This window comes from Rhinopithecus roxellana, chromosome 6 (assembly GCF_007565055.1).
Source record: "Rhinopithecus roxellana isolate Shanxi Qingling chromosome 6, ASM756505v1, whole genome shotgun sequence".
NCBI lineage: Eukaryota > Metazoa > Chordata > Mammalia > Primates > Cercopithecidae > Rhinopithecus > Rhinopithecus roxellana.
In genome coordinates this window covers 72,407,605-72,427,701 of record NC_044554.1, presented here as the reverse complement: position 1 = coordinate 72,427,701, position 20,097 = coordinate 72,407,605, and the positions used below count along the sequence as shown (strand labels likewise).

The window sequence follows — 20,097 nt, the reverse complement described above, 5'->3', positions numbered from 1 at the left end:
CAGGGCTCAGGTGATCCTCTTGCCTCAGCCTCCTGAGAAGCTGGGACTACAGGCTTGTTCCACCATGCCAGGCTAAATTTTCTGTTTTAAAAATTTGGAACGCCTCATGAATTTGCATGTCATCCTTACACAGGGACTGTGTTAATCTTCTCTGTATCATTCCAATTTTAGTATATGTGTTGGTGAAGCGAGCACCATTAGTTTTTGATATTATGATTTTCTTGCTTAGTATACTACAATGTATAAAGTACCATACTAAAGTCTCCTGTTGTGTTTACTAGTCTATTAATTCTTTCAAAAGAGGAGATACAAATAGAAACATGTAAGATCTCAAACCTTTAAGAGATATGATAAAATATCTACACAGATATCTATAACATTAACCCAGGAAATCTTTGTGTAGAGTTAACAGCTTGATTTTGAAAAAACATAAGATAATTTAAAAATATTTTGCTTTATTCTTTCCATGGTTTAATTGCTATCATTTTAAATCACCTTTCATTATACAAAAACACATATTGAAACAAAGAACTGCTCATTTTCTAGTGATTACAGATATATCAACATAGATAATATTGATAATTCCAGCAAAAATTTAATTTTAGAAATCTGATCATTTTAAGTCAAAGGAGAAGTACATCTAACACACTATGCTAGGTTGAGAATATGAAGTACTGCTTTAAATGTTTGCTCTGGAACCAAATGTAGAAAAGTTTAGACGAGTCATGGACCAATCATTACTGAATTCACCTCAAGGATATTTTCACTCTTCTCTACTTGGTAATAACCGCTAAGGGAATAGGGAAATTTCCACACATATGTAAGAAATGTGAAGGATTTCCAGATAGATATGCATTTTGAAGAAAACATTTATCTTCAGTGTAAAAAATTCAATAAACATAAGTTAATTTTTCTTTCAAAAACACTACTTGCTACTTATTCCTGGTGTCTTGATTTCTAACAAAACCTCAAAGTTGGTTGGTGTTTGGTCTGAATGTGTATTTCTATGAGTGTGCTGTAAATTGGCCTTGGAGAAATAGGGGTTTTCTTGAGTCCAGGAAGCCTTGTTGTGTTGTTTGGCTGTTACTTGGTGCCTTGACTATAACACATGAAGGGACTATGTGGCTTAGGTTGCTGCTTTCCTAGAAGGCAGGGGGAGATGGTGTTTAGTGGGTCTGCTGCTTGAGTAGGCCAAAGAAAACCTTGTTGTAAGTAGCGCCTCAGGGTGGAATACATTCTTTGCCAAGCATGTCATTCAGTTTTCAGAAATAATTTAGCTGCTTTGGGATGTGGAGAGCAGGAAGGAATTTTGCTATTGGCTGCTGGAATAGCCCTGATGAATAAAATGGTGGGGAGAAGATTGCTGAGAACTATCTGTTGCTAGGAGCTGGGGGGAGTTGAAACTTCAGTCTACTCAGTTGGCACTAGCTATATGCAGTCTGTTGCGGGCCCTGTGAGAAAGCTACCTGCAGGCTGCTACTCCGTAAGCAAACAGCCTCCATTGTACCTTCTGACTGCTCGCAACTGTCAGGCAAATGCTTAATCAGCAGCTTTTGAAAAAGAGCATGATTAATAAACCCATAAAACTTTCTTCTCTGATTAAAGCCACAACTGTGTGGCAAAATCTATTAGAGCTTAGTTAGAGACCATTATAGTAGAGAAAATAAATTATGAAAGGGCAGATTTGTAGGCACTCTAGGAAAACAGATTTGGCTGGACTTAGTCCTGTCTCCCAGCTGTGAGAATTAAATAGGAGTCTGGGGACATGTAAAAGTTAGTGCAGGACGTAGTTATAAGACAGCAGGGAAAATGCTATGACTGAAAGGCAGCAGCTCTCTATGAAACGCACGTTGATTTTCAAAGGCTGAAGAGTGTTTCTTCAGTTCCCCATGCTACTGTGCGCTGATAGAGAATAGATGAGACCGAATTTTAGATCACACTAAAGTTTCCCTTTTTTTCAGCTTTATTTTTAAACCTTTTCCCACAAGTCTAGCTCATTAGAGCAAAAGAACTTTAATGAGATAATGGGCATAAAGTCAGTCTGGAAAGTTGAAAAAAAACACCATTTGGTTGTCATTACTGGACTGAACTCAATTTTCGTTTTGTGCATTTTTATTAAAGTTAAGGATATCAAATATAAATGTTGATCAATGTTTACTTCTCCAGAATTGCACACTAAAATAATGCATTTTCATAAAGTAGCTAATCGACAAGTTTCCAGTTAGTAGAGCTTTGTTTTTACTTTAGTTATTCCTTAAAAATAATCTTCTTTTTTTTTTTCTAGAGAGTACCCAATGAGTCCTGGTACTATTAGGAGAGCATTCCTAAAGCAGGTTTTAAAAGTAATAGCAAATTAGTGCATTGACTCTCATTTTAAAATGTATTACTTTAGGCTCATTTACTTACTGCTTTACTCTATAAATGTTTGTTGATCATGAGCAATACATGAGATCACATGAAAGTACTGCCAGGGATACACAAATAACAACAGTACCACTAATACCTTTACTGTGACTGATGCTATGGATAACACCGAATTACTTACAAAGGGCAAACTATACATCAAGCACTGTTCTCAACACTTTACAGAAACTCATTTATTACCCACAACAACCTTTAGAAGTAAGTCCTATGATTATCCTTTACATACTTGAGGAAACTAAGGCACAGGGAGGTTAAGTAATGCCCCATGTTAAACAGCTAGTAATGGGCAAAGCTAGGATTTGATTCAGGCAGAATAATTGCTACAGTTGAGTGTGTGCATATGGGTGTGTTTTGTGTGTGTGTGCGTGCGCGTATGTGCTTAATAGAGGTAACAGTAGAAGAATGCTTAGAAAAATGCTGAGGGCAGAGGCCGTAGAATTCTAGCTATTGAGAGAGCCATGGAACTGACTTGAACCATGAACTTTGAGTAGGAGCTGGATGTGCAGAGATGGAAGCTGAGCCTGGCAGCACAAGAGTAGCAAAGCAAGCTGTCCAAATCCCCTAATCTGTGGAGTATGCAAAGTTGATTATGGATAGTAAGGTCAAGCTAGCAGATGAAACCAAACTGTAAACCTAAGAATCAGACTAGGAAGTGTGACTTTTGTTTAATGCCAATGGTACATCGTTGATTTTTTTTTTTTTTTTTTTTTTTTACTATTGGGGAGATATGTTCAGAAATATGTTTCAAAGTTTAAGTCTAATAACAATGTGTGGTTAGATTGCAATAGAGAAAGACTGACATGTGTTTAGAATAAGATTACAATAAAAAGTCAGAAAATAGTGTTGAGGTAGCAGTTATTATGCAAAAGACAAGGTGGTGTCAGCAGAGTTTATTGTTTAGGAAAAAAATCACTCAGTATCTTATACCTTGGCATTTATAAACTAGACAATCTCAAAGCATGTTATTGAACCAAACTGACAAAATAAGAAGGCTTTATTATTCAAATACAAGCTTCTGAGTGTCATGAGTACACACCTTTTTTGATGCCTTTTTATAGCTTCTTAGATAAAAGCTCATTTTTGATAGTTACATTCGGTGTGGTTTCTTGGGCACATGCTATGTTTCTGTGTGAAAGATGAGTAAATCAGATCCATTTTCGTTGTAGTTTTCCCCAGATGGCAAGTGTGAGTGGAACAAGCACACTTTTGCCTGATTGGAAGCATCTGCGGTTTATTTGCTATGGTGTTGTTCCTTAATTTTTTTTTTTTTCCCTGACTCATGCTTAACAGAGTGCTGCCCAATCCTGCTTATTTTCTTCTCACTGCAACTTTCATATCAGCTGCCATTGGGGTTGTCTTCTTATTACTCTCTGAAATTCACTGTGCCAGAGCCTTCTCTGCTGCTTATATGAAATACAGCTAATTCAAAGCCCTTCATGTAGCTGTAGATCCAGGTGGTTACAAGATTCCACGTGCTGGCATAATGATATCACAGATACGGCATGACCTATCAAAGCATGTGATTTTATTTTAAGTTTTATTCCTATCAGTAACTGAATACACTGTCTCTATCGGTTATTTCTGAGCCTGTTACATGGACCTTCAAACCTGGGAAGATTCCTCTGAAGCAAATGTGATAATAGTAGGGATTTTAACTTCTGCTTTTTTCCCCTGCCCACAAAGGGGTGGTATTTTAGGTCATGAGAAACAATGATGATGCCTTTGGCAAATTAAATTCAATGCCAGGGAATAACTCTACAGTCTATAAGTGCCAAAAACTATTGAAATTCACAGAAATGGCATCAGAATGATTGCTTCGAAATAGGAATTACAAGTGCATTTTAGCAGTTGTAATTGCGGAGCTAAGAAGAGCATAACAAGAGGTCTTAGACCATCAGTAGAAGCACAGCATTGCCAGGAGTAGTTCTCTATGATTTATAGGCTGAAGTAGTGAATGGACAGTAGGGACGGTCCACACATGGGGTATAATAATGAGTAAGAGTGTGAACACCTTGGAGAATAAGATTCAACTCGCTGACTTTCCCAACCGTAATAATTCAGTCAACAATGCTGAAAATATTTTCATTGGGTATATGATCTTTCTGTGTGCTACAGAAAAATACAAATATAGGGCCGAGCATGGTGGCTCACGCCTGTAATCCCAGCATTTTGGGAGGCTGAGGTGAGCGGATCACGAGATCAAGAGATCTAGACTGTCCTGGCCAGCATGGTGAAACCCGTCTCTACTAAGAATACAAAATTAGCTGGGCGTGGTGATGCGCGCCTGTAGTCCCAGCTACTTGGGAGGCTGTGGTGAGAGAATCGCTTGAACCCGGGAGGTGGAGGTTGCAGTGATCCAGGATCACACCACCGCACTCCAGCCTGGCAACAGAGCAAGACTTCATCTCAAAAAAAAAAAGGAAGAAGAAAAAGAAAAATACAAATATAGAAAAAAGTTTCTATTTTCTAAGTCAGTGTCAGCCAATGGAAAGATAATGTGAACCACATATATAATTTTAAATTTTCCAGTAGCCACATTTTTTAAAAAAGTAAAAAGAAAGCGGTGAAGTTAATTTAAATAATATGTTATTGGACCAAATATATCCAAAATATTATGTTTCAAGATATAATCAATATAAAAATTACTAGTGAGATAGTGCACATTCTTTTTTTATTTTGTCGTCTGAACCTGGTGTGTATTGTACAGTTAACAGTGCATCTCGTCTGAGACTGGCTGTGTTTCAAGCGCTCAGTAGTCACATGTGGCTCATTACTACCATATTGGGCAGCACAATTCTAGGCATTTAAAAAGCCAGCTGGTATGAAAGGTTTTATATGATGATAAAGGTGCATCCATGTAAGATTTTCATAACATTATCATATTCCTCATTTAATGAATTAATTAGGGCAATGTTTCCAAGAGTGTGGCCAGAGAAACATCACTTTTCCTATAAAGTATTATGTAAAAAGTGGTGTGCAAGGATATAAGATCAGAGACTTCTGGGTTAGCCCTAGAACTTAAAGTACAATAAAAGAAAATAATAATCATCATAGTAATTTTCATTTTTATTTTTATTTATTTTGTGTTCTCCTTAATTTTTTTTTAAAAAAAGAATTTTTCTTCAGCCTCTCTGCTGATGAAAACCTCAGGTGTGTTGTTGCATACGCGGACTTCCAAGAGGAGAATGTGTATACATTTCCTATTCTCAATTGGTCGTGAAATTGTTTTTGCATAGAGCATCTCTTGGGCCTAGTGTTACAAGGAATATACTGTGGAAAATGCTGATTTAAGCCTCAAATAAGTGATGTAGGAATTTGGAAATAGGAAAAAATGGAGAGGTCCTGGGAGCCTTTTTTGGAATGCAGGTGTACCTTCAGTTAATTCTTCTCAAGTGTGTACAGCAGAATTTATTACAACATTTGACTTGCTCTGCACTTGGCTGTCTCCCCACAAGTTTTTAAGTTTTTTATAAAAAAGTCTTATTTACATTTTTATACCACATTGGACCAGGCACAACTATCAGTAAATATTTGTTGAATTGAATGAAACAGAAAGTTCAATACAGACCAGTGCAAAGTGGGGAACTTAAAGAGAAAGGAACTTCTCTAGCCCAAGAAGAGAAACAAATCACACCAAGAAGTTAAGGTCAATGAGGAAATGACAATGAGAGCAGTAGTGTCATAGTAGCAGTGAAGGGCCTCTCAGCTCCTCTCAGACATTCAACTTCAGAGTCATTCACAGGAGAATATCCACATTAAAGGCAAATCAAAAGAGGATAGAGCAGTGAAGAGAAGGTTAGATAGGGCAAAGCAGATAATCACACGTCAAAAGCTAACAAAAACCTACCTTCACTGTAACATGTGTGGGTGTTTCTGCCTTTAATAGATCAATCTCTAGATTTTTGAGAAAATCATATCTGAGATACAAGGTAGGAGGAGGTGCACATCAGATGGGAAGGTCAAGAACAAGAGCGTAGGGAACAAACTCTAGAAAATGTACTTTTCTATCCAGATACCCCAAGAAAGACAAAGTTATAGAAATGAATTATTATCGAGACCAGTCTGGTCAACATGGTAAAACCCCGTCTCTACTAAAAATACAAATACTAGCCTGGCGTGGTGGCACACACCTGTAATTGCGGCTACTTGCGAGGCTGAGGCAGGAGAATTGCTTGGACCTGGGAGGTGGAGGTAGCAGTGAGTCGACATTGCGCCACAGCACTCCAGCCTGGGCAACAGGGTGTGTGAGACGCCATCAAGAAAGAAAAAAAGAGAGAAAGAGGGAGAGAGTGGGAGAGTAAGAGACAGAGAGAGAGAGAGAAGGAAAGAAAGTGAGAGAGAAAGAGAGAAAGAAAGGAGGGAAGGGAAGAAGGGAGGGAGGGAGGGAGGGAGGGAGGGACGAGGAAGGAAGGAAGGAAGGAAGGAAGGAGGGAGGGAGGGAGGGAGGGAGGGAGGGAGGGAGGGAGGGAAGGAAGGAAGGAAGGAAATGAGACAAATGCCCAGAAAATTGACTTCTTTGCAGATTTTTGTGGCTTTTCTCACACCTAGATAGGGAGCAGTTAGCTCATATTTCTACCTGGTAAGCCCTCTAGGAATCTAATTTCTGAATCCAGTTATAAATGCAGCCCTTCACAGAGGAAGACAGAAAGCAGGGAGTAAAGTAATCTCAGTTTCATCTTCTGTCCTCCTCTCCTCTACACCTAATCTGCAGTTTATATTTTTTTCCTATCTGACAAATCCTCCTTTTAGAAGTAGACTTCCCCCTTAGCCTGAACACAAAAGAAGAGAAAGATTTCCTCCATTTCCTCCATATTCCACCACTGATGGGAATTTTTAAATGTTAGATAAAACAGAAATATGGAACAAAATTGAGTATGCTAATGAAAGTTGGGTATAGTATAGCAAAATTAATCTTGCAGCCATAATTGTAGTGAGAGACCATTCCCAGAACTTCTGGATACATTTCAGAGAATAATTTTTCCTGTTCTAGACTTAGACATCAAAAAGAAAAGGCAATTTTCTTAATTCTACTCTCAGCAAACATCTCCAGAACATTACCTCTGACCTGGCTTCCAAACACCAGACATACTCTTTCAGCTTGTCCTTCCAAAGTTTTGGCCACCCAAAGAATGCACCAGGCTGAAGATCAAAGAACTCTGCTGGTTTACACTTGGCTGCTGGGACAGCTCTGTGTTGTGCCTCTGCTGGAATTAGTGCTGTCTTCATCAGAGGAGTCAGCCACAGGAATAGGGCAACCAGTCATTGGAGACAGGAAGAAGTGGCGAGGATAGCATCAGTGCAGTGTAAAAGCTGCACTCCCTGCTTCCCATGGGAGACAACGGCTGCTGTAAGAGGCTTTAAGCCTGGGAGAGCTTAAAGTGGGTGGGCATCATTTGGAGGTAGTCTTCTATCTAGAAATTGTGATCACCATTAGGTCATGATCACAACAAGACAGTTGTTTCAAGAAAAAAATTACTTTCCTATAGGTTTTTTCAACAGTTGGGCTCCAGAATTTTAAAAACACATTCTGACTTATTATCTCAGTTGACCCTCCCATAAAATGAAGCAAGATTGGAAGTCATTAGACTGATGGAAACTTGAGAACAGAGAGAATCCTGTTTCTCTTGTACCTGCCATCCCTCACACAGCACCTGGCAGTAGTGAGCTGTCTGTAAGTATTTGTTGAGTAAATTAATAGATACCCATTTTGCAAGTGGTGAGCCTGATTGGGAAATAATTAACAATCATGCCCAAAATAGGAAAGATGTTAAGTAACTGAGTCAATGCTATAACCCAGGTCCTCTGATTCATTTTCCAAAGAGCCTCTAGGAAGCCTTATAGACCTAGTAAGCTTTCAAAACATGTGGTGGTTCACCGAGTGCCTTTTTTTCTAGAATTATTCCCTCCTTCTGGCTTAGGCTCTTGCTAATTTCTGAAGCCAGTTGTTCCTATTTTAAGACCCGCTGACTCGCAGCCCATGATAAATAAATATGACACACCTGTCTCACCACCAGAGGACATGATACATCCTTTCCAGATCTTTTCCACTCTCCTCAAGCTTTCATCCCAATGCCCTAAGTCTCAACAGATTGTTAAGAAGATCAAAGTCAACTGTTATAAACCTACATCTCCAAATCCTTCTATACCTTCACAGATCCGTTATCTAAGAGGGAGCTGTCTCTTCTCTCAGAGGCTAATCCCTCCACTTTCCTCAGACCTATTACCGCTTTTCTCCTGGGAGCCTGGGTCCACCAATTAATTATTCTTCGAACTTATCCTTTCTACTACCTCCTTCTTCTCTGTCAGCAAACATACAAATCACCCCCATGTTAAAAAATAATCTTTATCTTTGTGACTCCTGGTCATGTCTTACCATCTTTCCCTTTCCTTTTCTGTCAACAGATAGACTCCTCAGCATGGCTTCCACTCTGACAACAGACCATTCTATACCATCTCAAAATCCACAGTGGCTCCCTAACTGCCCCTGTGGGCCTTTTCCTTAGCTAAGACACTAATTACTCTCAGGGTAGTTGAGCAGCAAGGCCATCACCCTCTGTTTCCCTTCTGTGCTGCTTCTGACTTCATGGTGCTGAGGAAACTCTGAATTTCCTGTCTGAGGGAAACAGGGCCACTGGAATTGTTAACAAGTGTATAATAACAGGAGGAATTATGACTAGGTGTCATGGAGGAAAGGGTAACTGTATTAAATGAGCAGATTATGAGGCTATGTTTTGTTTTGGTATTCAGGAGCAGAAGAATAGAAGAAGAATAAAGAAAGAAAAAGGATGGGAAGCTGCTCGTCAGTTGTGTGTCACGTGGTAGGGCTGGCTTTAGGTCTTGGGGTTGTCCACGCAAAAGGCCAAAAGAGGCAAGACACCCACTTCTCCACTAGAGCACCTGCATTTGCACCTGCACTCTGTGAGGGTTCCCAACCCTTGCTTTCAGGGAGGCGAGGAGGAGGAGCTCAGAAAGGAGAGATCCACTCAAGTCTGTATTTCCTCAAACACCCCACATTTCAGAACCCTTGCAGGAGAAGAACTACCTACTCTAAAAACCTCTTTCACCTATTTAATGATGCCTCCATTCTAAACTCTTTGGTCCAAAATTGGAGAGGGGGCCACTGGTTTGATTACAGGTTAGGTTAAAAAAACAAAAACAAAAAATTATATCCTTTCCTTTCTTGCTGGCGTGGCCAGAAGAGACTGAGCAGAATGGAAGTCTAAAAGTCCGTAATAGTTTTACAAAGTAGAAGCCCCTGAATGAGACAAATGATCAGAAAGAGGGCTAGGGATGCTGAAGGAAAACATCTCTAAATAAAAAATATTGGAAAGGCCCAGCCTCACTGATTGTCATCATAGAAAAGGCAGAGGAAATTGTATACAAGTATATTTCAAGTCTACCAGTCCACACACACCTACAGGCAGCCATATGTCAGACTTTGTTCCTATGGGTGAAAATTAGGTGCCCTACCTGCCCAAATCTGAATTGATCCTCCAGAATAATGGGCAGAGCAAGTTACAGAACCTGAACAGTATCCACATTGTATTCCTTGTCCCTTCAGAGAGGACTGGTCAGTAGCCCCAGTGATCCAAAAAGGAGAGGCACATTATCTCATTTCCCCTGGATACAATACTAGTTAAAAGTGGAAAGAATTATAAACAGAACATTACAGCTTCATTAAGCCCATGATGCAGGTCAAGTTTCCTGGCAGCCACTTCTGCCCCAGGCTAGTGCTAGACATGTAGTCATTTACAGGCAGAAATAATAGAGGATTATATAGTCCTCTCTGTGCAACATGTGTTGAAGCTTTATATAGCTATTAATGTTCCTTTCCTGCAGAAAACGGTCAGATAAATATAACCAAAAGAGGGTCAGTGCCTAATCCTGATGATTCAAGTGGGTGCTGCAGGCCACCTCCATAAAACATTGGTTTTCTTTTCTGGGATGCAGTCCCTTTCCATTATTAAGTAAATAAAAGACTTATCTCTCTGGAAAGCAAGGTTTATTTTGCTGATGAGGATTTCAGATGAATTTTAAATACTATGAAAACTATATTATTAAGCCTGTTGATAGGCATAGTAATTAAAATTTTTATTGATTTTGAAGATTTTTTTTCTTAAATTTATATATGTCATCAAACATGAAAAGTCTTTCCATGTTTTATGAGTGCATTAGAAATGCTGTCCTTTATTAATCAGAACTGGAAAAATTATATCGTTTTTTATAATGTGAGACTTTATACATCCCACTCATCTGTCAATGAAGCAACACTTCCTTCCATTTTTAGTAAGTTAATTATTTCATCCCTCTTATATTTTTCACCCTATAGGTAATTCTGAGTCTTTTATTCACTTTTCACACTGTTGAAAGATTTCACAGTCACTCCTCAGTTGATATTTAGGAAACTCTATTTTAGGTACTTTTGGTATTTTCTTTTCTTTGCACTTTCAGAGGTTTCCAGTATTGTTTTTACTTATTTTCTATTCCTGAAAACTGAGCTTCCATTAAGACAGATAATTTGTTCTGTTAGGAGTCCTGAAATGAAGAATGTAATTACATATTACTTTGAATAAATAAATACAATGTATGCCATTCATTTTGCTGACTTTTCTTGAAATTCTCAGCTGCACTCAGCTCTAGGATTACAAGGTTTGAGCTAACATTTTTCTCCCTTTGAAAATTTTGCAAGCACAAGACACTGTAAGAACCTGTTCAGTTCAAATGTAATTAATGTAATTTAAATGCTCAGAAATTAAAAGGCTCCTTAAAACATGGATTGGAAGCAAGTAGAAAGCTGAAGGGTACCCAGCCAATTCATTTATTACCCTAAACAGGATGACAAAAACTGATTTTTTTCCGAACGTAGGTCCTAATGTCCATGAGAAAGGACGTTCATTCCATGGACAGGGAAGCACCTAGTAGCCAGCTGCTTTTTTAGGATTTTTGTATGCAGGCAAATGTAGTAATCTGCTTCCTCTATGTAAGTACAGGCATCAGTAACCTCCCTTCTTCCACCTTGAAATCTACGTTATGTCAACATTCAAAGAGTTTCAACTGCTGAAGATAAATACTCCTGATTCAGAAAGGAAAAGAGCGACCAAATGCATAGAAGTGGGGCACAGAGCCTTCCTTGAGATCCTCATGAAGGCAAAATAATGACATTTCTCAATAAGTTTTAGACAGTTAATTAAGAAATTTGACCTCTATTTCTCCAAAAGGCAAGCATTAACTAGGCCAAAATGGGCAGCCAGACATTGTGAATATTAATATCACGAAAAGTTAATTCACTTTACAGAAGGATATTTTGCATAATGGAAAATGCTACTAATCTAATTAGAATATAGTTTTCTTAACTAAAATCTATTAACTTTTAAAGCACATTTCTAAGATATAAAACAGGTATGATGCCCTTTTATTAATGGTTGTTTTAATATTTTATTGTTTTTATTACAAATAATACAAAATGTATGTAAGAAATCACTGCATATTCTTTCTAACCTTGCCCCAGACATATATATATGTTTGGTATATATCCACCTATCCTTTGTATTATTATAAATATTTACCAAGAAATGATACAATTCAATACAAACTTTTGTTTGTAACCTACATTTTTTACTTACAATATTATGAATATCTTTCTAGATCAGTACATACTAATTTGTTTTTATCGTTTTTTTAATGGCTAAAGAAATAACTGAGAATCACTGAAGAAAGAAAAACAAATTACTCGTAATCCCACCACTTTAAAAAAAAAACATGTAAAATACCTAATGAACATCTATTCTCCACCTATCCCATCATACTCAGTCACTCTATGCTCTGAGGTTAAAGAGCATATAACAGTTGAGGGTATATTCTTCAAGATTTTGTCCAAACTGACACTGATATGTTTATATACATACCACATACATTTGTATTTTAAAATAAAAATGAAACAATACTATAACAGTGGCCTACAACTTTATTTTTTCTCCAATTTAATATATTTTGCACATTTTTTCAGGTTAGGAGATATGAAATTAGCTTCCTCTTTTAAATGACTACATAATCTTTCATTATATAAATGTACTGTATTTATCCATTTAGTCATTTATTGACATACATTCAGATTTTCTTATGCTTTGCTACCATAAATATTGTTACAGTGACCATCATCTTGCATAGAAATCTTTTTATTGTTGTACTCATTTCTATAGTAAAGATTTCTAGAAGTGGAATTTAAAAAAAAATTTAAGTGAGAATTTTAAACTTTAATATGCTCTGCTAATTACTGTAAACAATATATAAGTGTGCCTGTTTCCCCACAGTCTCACCAACACTAATGCTAGTTAACATCATTATATGTTAAAGTAAAAAATACAAGACAAATGGTCATCCCAGTCCTGTGACACAGTGAGAAAAATTGCACAGGGAAGTGTTTCATTAATTTATATATGTCACTTAGAGTTATTGATTCTTCTTTCCAATAGCACTAATTTCAGGTTTTCTTATTTCCAAGAAGGATATCATTACATGCCAAGAAGCTGGGAGAGAATTGAAATTTAGTATTGATAATGTATATGTCTTAACACATATCATATATTGAACAAGGCCAATGTGACTTAAAACCTATATTGATTCAACAGATGCTATTGTTCGTGTACTGTCTAGGTTTATGAGGTCTTGGGGGAAATCCAAATATATTACAATAAAGCACAATAAGTCTGATGAAAGCATTATGACACTGCAGCAAAGAAAACACAAATTTCTTTGGTCGAGAAGGGGAATGAGTGTGTTTTTGGAACCCCAAACTCTTCTCATTTGTCCAGCCAGTTACCCAAAGATTTCCAACTTATCCTAGATTATTCCCCCTCTCCTTCAGTGCTCATAACTTCCTTTTATACATCTCGTATCCTGGCTCCTTCCCCACCAACCTAATGCAGAGTTTCATCACCTTTCCCCTGAACAGTTTATAATACCCTCCTAACTCACTTTCCTAACTCTAGACTCACTTGTCTTCCATCCAGCTTTTGTATTTTTTAAGTATGCAAATCTAATTATGTTGAGATAGCCCACCCCACCCCCATGACCATTAAAATCCTCCCACCTTGTCCATGGCATATTATCAGGATAAAAATTAATAAATGGCTGCAGTATGTAACGTACAGCTTAATTTTGTTTTATATATGACATATATGCATATGTAATGGATACCATGTGTATAGTATGCATATGAAACATAGTACTGACTAATACCAGCTAAATTCCTCAAGCTCTATAACTGCCATTTGTTCACAATATCTATTAAATGAAACTTATGCTGTCTAATTCACAGATATGTTGTATAAGGTACACTATGTGATTAGTGGCACAGAGTAGGATTTAATTCCAATCATGGTCACATTTATTGAGCCCTCACTATTTGTCATGCATGGTTCTAGGTTCTTTACATGTATCCTTTCATTTAATCCTCTGAACAATTTTATAAGGCAGCCCTTCACAGAGGAGGAAACTGAGGCAACAATGGGTTGGAATTGTATGGGGTCACAAAGAGGGTGAATGGTAATCATTTGAATTATTTAGTCTGACTCAATAGCTCCACACTTAACCACTGTGCTACTAATAATATTAGATCTAAATCCGTCTATTCTCTTGTCACCATGCCACCCTTGTCACAATGACTCTGGTTTCCAGCGTTCTGCATTCCAGTGAGTTTCACAGGAGAACTCCATAGTGTATGACCAAGGTTAGGGGTACAACAAGGGGCAGCATCTGATGCAGCATGTAAAATATGATTAATATTTTTCCAAAAAGGAATCCTGTTTCAAAAATTGATCTACTAACATAGTTCACAGCCTGAACAATGATGTGCAGGAAAATTGCTATACATGAACAAAGAAATGGATGTATTCACAGAATACATGAGTATAGCACATGAATAATGTGTGACCTATGGTAAAACGAAAGCTTGCAGCTAATTCAAGATCTTATTCATTCCCAGGAGTGATTTTTGTTGTTGTTGTTGTTGTGCCAGATAGATGTCTGTCATCACAAAATATTTATTTTGTTTATAATTTTAAGAAAATAGTAAATGGATGACAATTGTTTCCATATAGCTCTGTGGTATTTTCTTTTTGCTTTTGGTCCCTGTTGCCACATTTGATTTTTTCACTAACGATCCATCATTGAATAAATGGTCTCACGTGATTTCTCAGGTCAGTGTTTTTATATAAGTAGTCATTGGAACAGCTGACTCAGTTATATAGATTCTCCTGGCTGTGGGTTCTTTGACAGACAGTTAAAGATATGTCATCAAAAATAATTGTCTCCTCAGGAAATTAAAATTCTCTGAGATGGCTGAATTAGCTTCCATATAAGCAATGTCAACTTGTTTCACATATTTTTATAGTCTGCTTTATGGAACTATAAAAATTTGTTTGTGGAACATCTTACTACTGACAGTGAAATTAGGCAACTATTTAAAATTTTTTGCCAAAAGTTAGTTTAGTTCTGGATATCTATATGTAGAAAAATAAAACTAGATCCCTATCTCTCGCTATACACAAAAGTCAAATCAACATGAATCAAAGACTTAAATCTAAGACTCAAAACTATGAAACTACTAAAAAAAAATTTGAGGAAACTCTCCAGAACATAGGTCTGGGCAAAGATTTCTTGAGTAATTCCCCAAAAGCACAGACAACTAAAACAAAACTGGACAAATGGGGTCATATCAAGTTTAAAAGCTTCTGCACAACAAGGGAAACAATAATCAAAGTGAAGAGACAACTCACAGAATGGGAGAAAATATCTTCAAACTATCCATTTGATAAGGAGTTAATAACCAGAACATATAAACCATACAAACAACCCAAACAACAATAGAGAAAAGTCTCATCATCCAATTTAAAAATGGGCAAACAACAACAGAAAAAAAATCTAATAATCCAGTTTTTCAAAATGGGCAAAATAACTGAATAGACATTTTTCAAAAGAAGACATACAGATGACCAACAGGTATATGAAAAGGTGCTCAGCATCATTGATCATCAGAGAAATGCAAATCAAAGCTACAGTGAGATATCATCTCACCCTACTTAAAATGGCTTTTATCCAAAAGACAGGTAACAACAAAGGGAGGCAAGGATGTGAAGAAAGGAGAACCCTTATACACTGTTGGTGGACATGTAAATTAGCGCAACCACTATGGAGAACACTATGGAGGTTCTTCAAAAACTGAAAGTAGAACTATCATGTGATCCAGCAATCTCACTGCTGAGTATATAGCCAAAAGAAAGGAAATTAGTATATAGAAGAGATAGCTGCACTCCCGTGTTTATTGCAGCACTATTCACTTTAGCCAGGATTTGGAATCAACCTAAGTGTTCATTAACAGATGAATGGATAAAGAAAGTATAGTACTCATACACAATGGAACACTATTTAGCCATAAAGAAGAATGGAATCCTGTTGTTTACAACAACATGGATGGAAATGGAGGACATTATGCAAAATGAGATAAACCAGGCACAGAAAGACAAACTTCACATGTTGTCACTCATTCTCAGGAGCTAAAAATTAAAACAATGGAATTCATGGAGATAGAGTAGAATAGTGGTTACCAGACGCTGGGAAGGGTGGGTGGATGGAGAGTGGGAAATGGGGATGGTTACTATATACAAAAATGTACTTAGATAGATGAATAAGATCTAGTATTTGATAGCACAAGAGTGACTACAGTCAACAATAATCTATTATATATTTCTAGATAACTGAGGGAGTACAATTGAAATGTTTCTAACACAAAGAAATGATGAATACTCAAATTGATGGATACCCTGTTTACCCTGATGTGATTATTACACATTGTTTGGCTATATCAAAATCTCATGTATCCTACAAGTATTGTATATTAGTGTCCTACTATGTACCCACAAAAATAAAAAAATTAAAACACACAATAAAGAAAAAGTTAGTTTAGTTGATCTACACCATTCTTAACTTTACTAACTTCCAAAAAAAAAAAACTGTATTTCATGGAGCATAATTTGGGAAATATAAGACCTTTCTAAGAATTATTATATCATTCTTATTTCCATAAACCTTTTAGAGTACAATTAAAATAGGCTTTTAAAACTTTATGTAAAACCATAGGGAAAGATAAAAAATAATGACCAACCTATTGAACAGTTTATCTTACTAGATAGTATTTTTCCCCCAATTAGTAGCATTAACTGTTAAACTATTCTGTGATATACACATTTCCAATTAAAAGGAACAGCTGGGGCAAGGCAGGAGGACTCACTGGGAATCAGTAGTGTCTAATGCTACATCCATTTTGGTTTTGACCTGCTGAAATTAGCCAATTCACTGGAGCCTTAAAACACAGTTGGCCTTTTAACGATAAAGCAGAAGATCCACACAGTATTCCATCTGGGCAGAGTAACAACTACAAAATTCTAAAACAAAGCCAGGCCTCTGTCTTTAAAGCAGTGTTAGCTCAGTTCTGCTAGTCCAGGCAAGCATATCTGATTGGGACAGCAGGATCCCAGAGCAGCTGTGGACCAATGCAGATACGTGACATATTCTGGAGATCAGCTTGAACTACCACGGGGCTGTGGATTGTTGAGAATCAATGGCAGAAGGCAGATCTGCTGAGCATGTGACAGAGGAGGGAAACCCGGTGACTTCAGCTGAGTGGAGAGAGGCAACCTGGGGTAGAGTCACAGCCTCAGCTTTTTAAAGTGAAAACTGTGGAGACTTAGAAATATGTGATCTATAAGAACAGACTTGCCAGACTTGGCCTTGATAAAAGAGTCATTTTATCCTACACAGGGAATTGTGACAACTGCTTAATAGTAATGATCAAATCACAGCAACAGCATTCAAGTTCAGGAAATAATGAGCTAAAGTAAAACCAGGAGGAATTTAAGACAAGCTAAAATGACACTCTAGTATCCTGACGTTTCTTCAGTACACCTTATTTTATAACTGGGGCCATGGTGTCTTAAGTTCCTCCATTAAGATGGACAACCCCTAATTTTGCATCACGTGACAAAGATGATAGCATATTTTCCATAGGAAAATGTCAACGCCTTATTGGGCATGCTTGATGTTAACTGACAATATCAGAGCCTGAACTGATATGGCTGTGTTGGGTTCTGAACAAACTGCTTCAGAGTTTTGTAACTGACACCATATGCTTTACACAGCCCCCAAATGCAACTAGACAAAACCCATTGCCAATCTGTTCCAGATTGTCTTGTGTATTTTATGGCTAAGGACTGAATTGCAAGCTAACATTCACAGTCAGGAAGAAAAATTTGCAATTTATAAATCAGGGTCCAGTAAGTCTAAGAGACAAAGGATGCCCACTGCTTTGCAGGCGGAGGTATAGGAGAGGATCAGTTGCTTTAGGCCCCACTTCCCCTGTCTCCATTGTTTGCTCTGCTTAGAAAGCCTGTCAACCTCCTATCCTCCTGGTAAACTTCAATATACTTCAAGTTTGAACTAAAGCATCTAGAGCTGACCATGTTCTTTTGTGCCAACACTGTGTCCAGAGCAATCTTCATTACAGCATTTATCACTTTCTGCAGCAATCATGTGTTTACATATCTGTTTTCTCTTCTGGAACTCCATGAGGGCAGGGGCTGTGGCAGGCTCACATAGATGTTAAACAAATGTCTGTTAAAGGAATCCATTGGAAAAAAAAATGAATGAATGTCATAAACTGTAAACTTCTTTGGAGAACTAAAAACACATGACAAATGAGTACTGATGATTTTGAAAATCATATTAAGTCCAATATTTTCCTTGATGACAGGCACAAATATGTAAATTTTTTTTCATTGCCTACCATGGGAATTTATTTTAAATCTTTAGTTAATAAGTGATTTTCTAATGCACTATGATCCAAAAGTGGAAATTATATGAGTGACCCTGCATGAAGTGGAAAGATGGGTTAAGGCTTTTTTTCCAGGGGAGGGGATGCATTTGGTCTGATTTATGTACACTCTGGCTTAGTCTCACTTCTGACCAACTGTAAGCATTTTAAAGCGCAGCTGGTTATGTTTAAAGATGCCATCTGTAGCCATGACAAAAGAGTCTTCCCTGATGAAGATTTAATTGGTCCATAAATGTTTCACAAACACAACCTTTGTTTCTTAGTACAGTGTGTTTTGTTCTATTTTGTTTTATTTTTCAGTCTATGAAGCATGGATTTGAAGTCAGATAAACCCATGGTTCAAACCCTGTTTGTTCCACCTATTAAGCTGTGTGCCTCCAAGAAAAGCTTCCTCCAAACTTTCCAAACCTTTGTTTCCTCATCTACTGAATGAGAATGATAATATCTGCCACAAACAGCTGCAAAGATTCAATGCCATAGTGCATCTGAAGTTCCTACCCCGGGGCTTGGCATAACCAAGTTCTTTATAAATGGCGTTTCCCTTTCTCCTTGTCAACTCTTTAGGAGACACTCTTTAAGTGTTAGGTGTACCTTATCTCTTCTTTAGCTTATTGACTGTCCTCCTGTAATTTCCACAATTTTTAAAGAGCAAATGCTTGTAGATCACAATCTATGCAATGGGATACCCATGGATGCCAGTAAGATGTGACTACACAGAACCATTACTCTGCTGTAGGAAACTTCACACAAAACTGTGCTCTTACAGGTTAGAATATTATTCTATTGTTAATGCATTTTTACCTTCAAAAGAGCACCAAAATATGACTATCAAATTGTGCTCCTCTTTTAATTTTTAATATTAATTTAGAGTTACAGAAACTTTTCAAATACTCTTCCCCAGTTTCTTCTAATGTTAACATCTTGCATGACCATGGTACGTTTAGAATTCGTAAGCTATTAAACTTGGTACAATTTATTTACTTAACCAAACACCTTATTTGCATTTCACTAGTTTTTTCATTAATGTTATTTTTCTGTTCCATGATCCAGTTTAGGACCCACATTACTTTTGGTTATCATGCCTCTTACTCTTCTCTAGTGTGTGATGATTCCACAGTCTTTCCTTATCTTTCATGATCTAGACATTTTGAAGAGTGAAGGTCAGTTATTTTGTGGAATGCCTCACAGTTTGGAATTACGTACTGTTTTCTGCTGATTAAATGAAGTTATATATTTGTGGCAAGAATGCTACAGAAGCGATGTATTTATCTTACTGACATGATGAGGGTAGTGTTTGCTGGGTTTCTTCACTGTAAATTCTCATTTTTCTCTGTGTCATTAATAAATATCATAGGATAGTGACCTTTAAGGCTGCTCCTTAGAGTATTTTATCATTATTATTAATTTTTTTGAGACGGAGTCTTACTCTGTCACCCAGGCTAGAGTGCAGTGGTGCAATCTTGGCTTAGTGCAACCTCCACCTCCCAAGTTCAAGCAATTCTCGTGCCTTAGCCTCCCGAGTAGTTGGGATTACAGGCGCATGCCACCATGCGTGGCTAATTTTTTTGTATTTTTAGTAGAGATGGGGTGTTGCCATATTGGCCAGGCTGGTCTCGAACTCCTGACACCAAGTGATTCACCCACCTTGGCCTCCCAAAGTGTTGGGATTACAGGTGTGAACCACTGCACCTGGCCTCTCTTTAGAATATTTTAAAGATATTATAAACATGTATAAAAATGTGAGACTACACATAGAAAGGACTGCCAAGTCATAGATAAAAGTATGC

The 20,097-nt window shown here is 37.4% G+C and overlaps 1 protein-coding gene and 1 non-coding gene across 5 annotated transcripts in view; one reads left to right on the top strand and one right to left on the bottom strand.

Annotated features, from left to right (window-relative positions):
• Positions 1 to 20,097, top strand: part of CPED1 (cadherin like and PC-esterase domain containing 1) — a 324,581-nt gene that overhangs the window by 216,832 nt on the left and 87,652 nt on the right. The gene's annotated exons all lie outside the window — the stretch shown is intronic.
• LOC115898552 lies at positions 89 to 195 on the bottom strand. Its single transcript, XR_004058262.1, has one exon. It is a non-coding gene; the product is annotated as a U6 spliceosomal RNA (small nuclear RNA).